Below are 7,695 nucleotides of genomic sequence, written 5' to 3'. Positions count from 1 at the left end.
TTTTATACATTTTGGAAAACAGAAATCCAGGAAACGACCCTAAAATCTCACTGCCTTGGATTCTATTTGAACTTTAAAATGAGGGAGTTGTGAATAAAGAGGGAACCCTTGGCTACCCTGGCCCTAACTAACATAACCTGGGAGGGGGGCAGACTGACAGACCGGGACCCTTGACTACCCTGGCCCTAACTGTAACAACCTGGGAGGGGGGCAGACTGACAGACCGGGACCCTTGACTACCCTGGCCCTAACTGTAACAACCTGGGAGGGGGGCAGACTGACAGACCGGGACCCTTGACTACCCTGGCCCTAACTAACATAACCTGGGAGGGGGGCAGACTGACAGACCGGGACCCTTGGCTACCCTGGCCCTAACTAACATAACCTGGGAGGGGGGCAGACTGACAGACCGGGACCCTTGACTACCCTGGCCCTAACTAACATAACCTGGGAGGGGGGCAGACTGACATACCGGGACCCTTGGCTACCCTGGCCCTAACTAACATAACCTGGGAGGGGGCAGACTGACAGACTGGGACCCTTGGCTACCCTGGCCCTAACTGTAACAACCTGGGAGGGGGGCAGACTGACAGACCGGGACCCTTGACTACCCTGGCCCTAACTGTAACAACCTGGGAGGGGGGCAGACTGACAGACCGGGACCCTTGACTACCCTGGCCCTAACTGTAACAACCTGGGAGGGGGGCAGACTGACAGACTGGGACCCTTGGCTACCCTGGCCCTAACTAACATAACCTGGGAGGGGGGCAGACTGACAGACCGGGACCCTTGGCTACCCTGGCCCTAACTAACATAACCTGGGAGGGGGGCAGACTGACAGACCGGGACCCTTGACTACCCTGGCCCTAACTAACATAACCTGGGAGGGGGGCAGACTGACATACCGGGACCCTTGGCTACCCTGGCCCTAACTAACATAACCTGGGAGGGGGGCAGACTGACAGACCGGGACCCTTGGCTACCCTGGCCCTAACTAACATAACCTGGGAGGGGGGCAGACTGACATACCGGGACCCTTGGCTACCCTGGCCCTAACTAACATAACCTGGGAGGGGGGCAGACTGACATACCGGGACCCTTGGCTACCCTGGCCCTAACTAACATAACCTGGGAGGGGGCAGACTGACAGACTGGGACCCTTGGCTACCCTGGCCCTAACTAACATAACCTGGGAGGGGGGCAGACTGACAGACCGGGACCCCCAGGTTTGTTATTTTAACAGGTGTGTGTCTGCCTCCTTCCCCCTTCTATCTGCTTCCTAAAGGTGGGAGGGGGGGGGGGTTGTGACAGGTGTTTAAACATGACTTGAGTTTTCAATTTAATTTTATCTTTTTTCATGTAATTTTATTTTGGGATGGACTTGTGCGCCGGCCCTTTAGGAACATTCTGTCTTGTTCCGTCTGCTTTTTAAACTCCAGTGTGTCTCCAGTGGAGGAGGAGAACAAGTGGAGTCGGTCTCGTTGTCATGGGAACACTTGAGTGTGATCAATAAATACATTGAATTGAATAAAATAAAGATTTGTCTCATCTCCTCTTTTCTGTTCACTCACGGGGGGGGTTTCTATGAAGAGGGAGAAGTATGAAGCATGAAGCTCTAGCCTGGTCCCAGATCTGTTTCTACTGTCTTATCAACTCCTATGGTCAAGCCTGACAAGACAGTACAGACAGATCTGGGACCAGCCATATGTGATGCAGGGGCTAGGTTGACTGATTTTAAAGGTATGTTATTGGATAATTCTAGTGTGCAGACCGTACTAACCACAATATATCCTGGGGTTCCAGCAGCATCTGCTATCCTGAATACCACCCTGGCTACGTTGACCACACCATCTGCTATCCTGAATACCACCCTGGCTACGTTGACCACACCGCAAGCATTGCAAAATACACATGTTATTCATCCAGACGGCTCGCGCGCATCAAAGAACGTCTGTGTAGCCTGGCGCTAAAATAAAACGTTTGTATTTTTGACCCTTGATGAGCTGTACGTCTCCCATCTCCTCATTGGTATTTAGCAGCATATACCCTGTGGGTGATTGCACTGAGGCCCACACTCCAGTCCAGTTGGTAATGAACCTTAAAGTTGGTTGCCAACCGCCGTATAAAATCCACAGAAGAAAGAATGAGTGAGGAGATGACTAGAAATTTAACTAGTTCTCCCATAATCTATGGATTAATTGTCGGAGTAGAGAACACACAATGTTGTGACTCAAAATGGATCGATATTCCACAAAGCTTCAGGGGAAAAGATTTCCTTGTGCATTTCAGGAATAACAACCCAATGTTTATATCCCAGGACAAATTAGCTAGCAACAGTAAGCTAGCTAGCTAAATGGCCATGAATGTGTTTTACTATAGTCCTGAGTTTGTTTTGATATTTCAATCTGCGTGTCCTGATTTGCGTCTGGTGTAGATGGACAAAATCAACATACGTGCCCGTGCCCAGTATAGTCAGCGTGCAAGAAAACCAAGGTTGTATGCATTAGTACATATATAGACTGAACAAAAATATAAATGCAAATTTTTTAATGAGTTACAGTTCATATAAGGAATAGGCCCACCCACTCAATGAGGTTTTTCCCCAACAAATATATTTATTAGACAAATACTGCTCAGCACACACATTTCTGATGGACATTCCTGCAGTCAGCGCCCCAAGTGCACGCTCCCTCAAAACTAGAGATATCTGTGGCGTTGTGTGACACAACTGCACATTTTAGTGGCCTTTTGTCCCCGGCACAAGGTGCACCTGTGTAATGATCGTGCCGATTAATCTGTTTCTTGATATGCCACACCTGTCAGGTGGATGGATTATCTTGGTAAAGAAGAAATACCTCACTAACAGGGATGTCAACTAATTTGTGCAACAAAATTGAGAGAAATAAGCTCTTTATGTGTATGGCACATTTATCAGATTTTCAGGTAGGTCCCTTTTTAGGCCCGTTTGTTTCCCATCCCCTGAACTCTACCTGGGCCAGGAGGACTACACTAACCATCCAAATGGATCTCTCACTAGCATGTTGATTTGTTCCTATTGTAAATTATAGTTCTCTCCCATGTTAGTGAGAGATCCTCTAACTCTGGTGTTGCAGGTGTGCTATGAACGAGCTCTTCACATTCAAGGAGAGACAGACTATACAGGTGAGGGGTGGTGGGGGGGGGTCCGAGGCTATGGAGGGAGCATCTAAATCCCCGATGGAGCCGGGAAATGTTTGTTCCCTTGGACTGTCGCCGTGCCGCATTGAAAACTCCTTTGAATCTGCTGAGGACTTGCGCCCTATTCAATGTATTATCTGGGACATGTTCATTGTTTGTCACGGCGAAAGGTCCGATGGAGACCTTCATTTGTGTAAAATGTATTGAACTGGATGCCGCTAAAGAAAGGAATATTACTCTAGATGAAGAAATTTTTAAAAAATCGCCTTGGACTGAAAAATTATTCTATGAAACTATCGGCATCTTTAAATGCTTCCTATCAAAACATCCAAGAGGATCATAATGGGACCTTCCTGGACTACGATCAATTTCCACCACTGCACCCCTCTACTAGCTTGAACCAGGAAATGGATGCTGATTGTTGGACTCCAGGTGAGCGTAAATGGATGCTCATTGTTGGACTCCAGGTGAGCGTAAATGGATGCTCATTGGACTCCGGGTTAGTGTAAATGGATGCTCATTTGACTCCGGGTGAGTGTAAATGGATGCTCATTGTTGGACTCCAGGTGAGTGTAAATGGATGCTCATTGTTGGACTCCAGGTGAGTGTAAATGGATGCTCATTGTTGGACTCCAGCTGAGTGTAAATGGATGCTCATTGTTGGACTCCAGGTGAGTGTAAATGGATGCTCATTATTGGACTCCAGGTGAGTGTAAATGGAAGCTCATTGTTGGACTCCAGGTGAGTGTAAATGGAAGCTCATTGTTGGACTCCAGGTGAGTGTAAATGGAAGCTCATTGTTGGACTCCAGGTGAGTGTAAATGGATGCTCATTGTTGGACTCCAGGTGAGTGTAAATGGAAGCTCATTGTTGGACTCCAGGTGAGTGTAAATGGAAGCTCATTGTTGGACTCCAGGTGAGTGTAAATGGAAGCTCATTGTTGGACTCCAGGTGAGTGTAAATGGATGCTCATTGTTGGACTCCAGGTGAGTGTAAATGGATGCCCATTATTGGACTCCAGGTGAGTGTAAATGGAAGCTCATTGTTGGACTCCAGGTGAGTGTAAATGGAAGCTCATTGTTGGACTCCAGGTGAGTGTAAATGGATGCTCATTGTTGGACTCCAGGTGAGTGTAAATGGATGCTGATTGGACTCCAGGTGAGTGTAAATGGATGCTGATTGGACTCCAGCTGAGTGTAAATGGATGCTGATTGGACTCCAGGTGAGTGTAAATGGATGCTGATTGGACTCCAGGTGAGTGTAAATGGATGCTGATTGGACTCCAGGTGAGTGTAAATGGGTGCTGATTGGACTCCAGGTGAGTGTAAATGGATGCTGATTGGACTCCAGTTGAGTGTAAATGGATGCTGATTGGACTCCTGGTGAGTGTAAATGGATGCTGATTGGACTCCAGTTGAGTGTAAATGGAAGCTCATTGTTGGACTCCAGGTGAGTGTAAATGGAAGCTCATTGTTGGACTCCAGGTGAGTGTAAATGGATGCTGATTGGACTCCAGCTGAGTGTAAATGGATGCTGATTGGACTCCAGCTGAGTGTAAATGGATGCTGATTGGACTCCAGGTGAGTGTAAATGGGTGCTGATTGGACTCCAGGTGAGTGTAAATGGATGCTGATTGGACTCCAGTTGAGTGTAAATGGATGCTGATTGGACTCCAGGTGAGTGTAAATGGATGCTGATTGGACTCCAGGTGAGTGTAAATGGATGCTCATTGTTGGACTCCAGGTGAGTGTAAATGGATGCTCATTGTTGGACTCCAGCTGAGTGTAAATGGATGCTCATTGTTGGACTCCAGGTGAGTGTAAATGGATGCTCATTGTTGGACTCCAGGTGAGTGTAAATGGATGCTCATTGTTGGACTCCAGGTGAGTGTAAATGGAAGCTCATTGTTGGACTCCAGGTGAGTGTAAATGGATGCTCATTGTTGGACTCCAGCTGAGTGTAAATGGATGCTCATTGTTGGACTCCAGCTGAGTGTAAATGGATGCTCATTGTTGGACTCGAGGTGAGTGTAAATGGAAGCGTGTTGGACTCCAGGTGCGTGTAAATGGATGCTGATTGGACTCCAGGTGAGTGTAAATGGATGCTGATTGGACTCCAGGTGAGTGTAAATGGATGCTCATTGTTGGACTCCAGGTGAGTGTAAATGGATGCTGATTGGACTCCTGGTGAGTGTAAATGGATGCTGATTGGACTCCAGGTGAGTGTAAATGGAAGCTCATTGTTGGACTCCAGGTGAGTGTAAATGGAAGCTCATTGTTGGACTCCAGGTGAGTGTAAATGGAAGCTCATTGTTGGACTCCAGGTGAGTGTAAATGGATGCTCATTGTTGGACTCCAGGTGAGTGTAAATGGATGCTCATTGTTGGACTCCAGGTGAGTGTAAATGGATGCTCATTGTTGGACTCCAGCTGAGTGTAAATGGATGCTGATTGGACTCCAGCTGAGTGTAAATGGATGCTGATTGGACTCCAGGTGAGTGTAAATGGATGCTGATTGGACTCCAGGTGAGTGTAAATGGAAGCTGATTGGACTCCAGGTGAGTGTAAATGGAAGCGTGTTGGAACCAGAAAGAAGAAGAATCGTTTTCGGTGCGCCTGCCTACTTCCCTCGCGTCCGGACATCAAATTGCTTTGAGCGCCTGTACCAGCTGTCTTCTGCCGGGGGATTAGGTGTTCCCTCCATGGCTGTGGATGTCCCTCCAGCTACCTCTCCCTGTCCTAGTCAATCAACTGCCTGCACACAGCCTGAACCACCACTCTCTGGATCAGAGCTCTGCCCCCTTGGCTGTTGTGTCCTGCACACAGCCGGTGTCTCAACAGCCCTCTTCTCAGGTGAGTTCTGTGGCTCTGGTCCAGCAATCTGCTTCGAGACACGGTAGAGGCCGGATCATTCCGGCTATTGTGATAGGGCGTTAGATGGTGAGGCATATACCGTTGAAGTCGGAAGTTTACATACACCTTAGCCAAATACATTTAAACTCAGTTTTTCACAATTCCTGAAATGTAATCATAGTAAAATTCTCTGCCTTAGGTCAGTTAGGATCACCACTTTATTTTAAGAATGTGAAATGTCAGAATAATAGAGATAATTATTTATCTCAGCTTTTATTTCTTTCATCACATTCCCAGTGGGTCAGAAGTTTACATACACTCAATTAGTATTTGGTAGCGTTGCCTTTAAATAGTTTAACTTGGGTCAAACGTTTCGGGTAGCCTTCCACAAGCTTCCCACAATAAGTTGGGTGAATTTTGGCCCATCCCTCCTGACAGAGCTGGTGTAACTGAGTCAGGTTTGTAGGCCTCCTTGCTGGCACACACATTTTCAGTTCTGCCCACAAATGTTCTATAGGATTGAGGTCAGGGCTTTGTGATGGCCACTCCAATACCTTGACTTTGTTGTCCTTAAGCCATTTTGCCATAACTTTGGAAGTATGCTTGGGGTCATTGTCCATTTGGAAGACCCATTTGCGACCAAGCTTAAACTTCCTGACTGATGTCTTGAGATGTTGCTTCAATATATCCACATCATTTTCCTACCTCATGATGCCATCTATTTTGTGAAGTGCACCAGTCCCTCCTGCAGCAAAGCACCCCCACAACATGATGCTGCCACCCCCGTGCTTCACGGTTGGGATGGTGTTCTTTGGCTTGCAAGCCTCCGCCTTTTTCCTCCAAACATAACGATGGTCATTATGGCCAAACAGTTTTATTTTAGTTTCATCAGACCAGAGGACATTTCTCCAAAAGTACGATCTTTGTCCCCATGTGTAGTTGCAAACTGTAGTCTGGCTTTTTTATGGCGGTTTTGGAGCAGTGGCTTCTTCCTTGCTGAGCAGCCTTTCAGGTTATGTCAGTATAGGTCTCATTTTACTGTGGATATAGATACTTTTGTACCTGTTTCCTCCAGCATCTTCACAAGGTCCTTTGCTGCTGTTCTGGGATTGATTTGCACTTTTCGCACCAAAGTACGTTCATCTCTAGGAGACAGAATGCGTCTCCTTCCTGAGCGGTATGACGGCTACATGGTCCCACGGTGTTTATACTTGCGTACTATTGTTTGTACAGATGAACGTGGTACCGTCAGGCGTTTGGAAATTGCTCCCAAAAATGAACCAGACTTGTGGAGGTCTACTTTTTGTTCTGAGGTCTTGGCTGATTTCTTTAGATTTTCCCATGATGTCAAGCAATGAGGCACTGAGTTTGAAGGTAGGCCTTGAAATACATCCACAGGTACACCTCCAATTGACTCAAATGATGTCAATTAGCCTATCAGAAGCTTCTAAAGCCATGACATCATTTTCTGGAATTTTCCAAGCTGTTTAAAGGCACAGTCAACTTAGTGTATGTAAACTTCTGTCTTCAACTATATCATACTGTCAGTAACACCAGGTCCCTGTTAAACATCAAGCTCCAAAAGATCAGATATACTCTCCTACCCAAAACGGCAGAATATGATGTAATAATATTAATATTAGAATGTGTGCCTCGAAGTCTTTATG

The 7,695-nt window shown here is 46.8% G+C and overlaps 1 long non-coding RNA gene across 1 annotated transcript; it reads right to left on the bottom strand.

The window, feature by feature from the left end:
* On the bottom strand, positions 1-1,987 carry LOC139543162 (uncharacterized). Its single transcript, XR_011668618.1, has 2 exons — positions 571-1,987; positions 1-509 (listed from the first exon to the last, which is right to left on the bottom strand). It is a non-coding gene; the product is annotated as an uncharacterized lncRNA (long non-coding RNA).
* Positions 1,988-7,695: the final 5,708 nt, after the last annotated feature.

The sequence above is a fragment of the Salvelinus alpinus genome, chromosome 17 (assembly GCF_045679555.1).
Source record: "Salvelinus alpinus chromosome 17, SLU_Salpinus.1, whole genome shotgun sequence".
Lineage (NCBI taxonomy): Eukaryota > Metazoa > Chordata > Actinopteri > Salmoniformes > Salmonidae > Salvelinus > Salvelinus alpinus.
The sequence above is the reverse complement of the archived record's forward strand: the minus strand, read 5'-3'. Positions and strand labels throughout refer to the sequence as shown.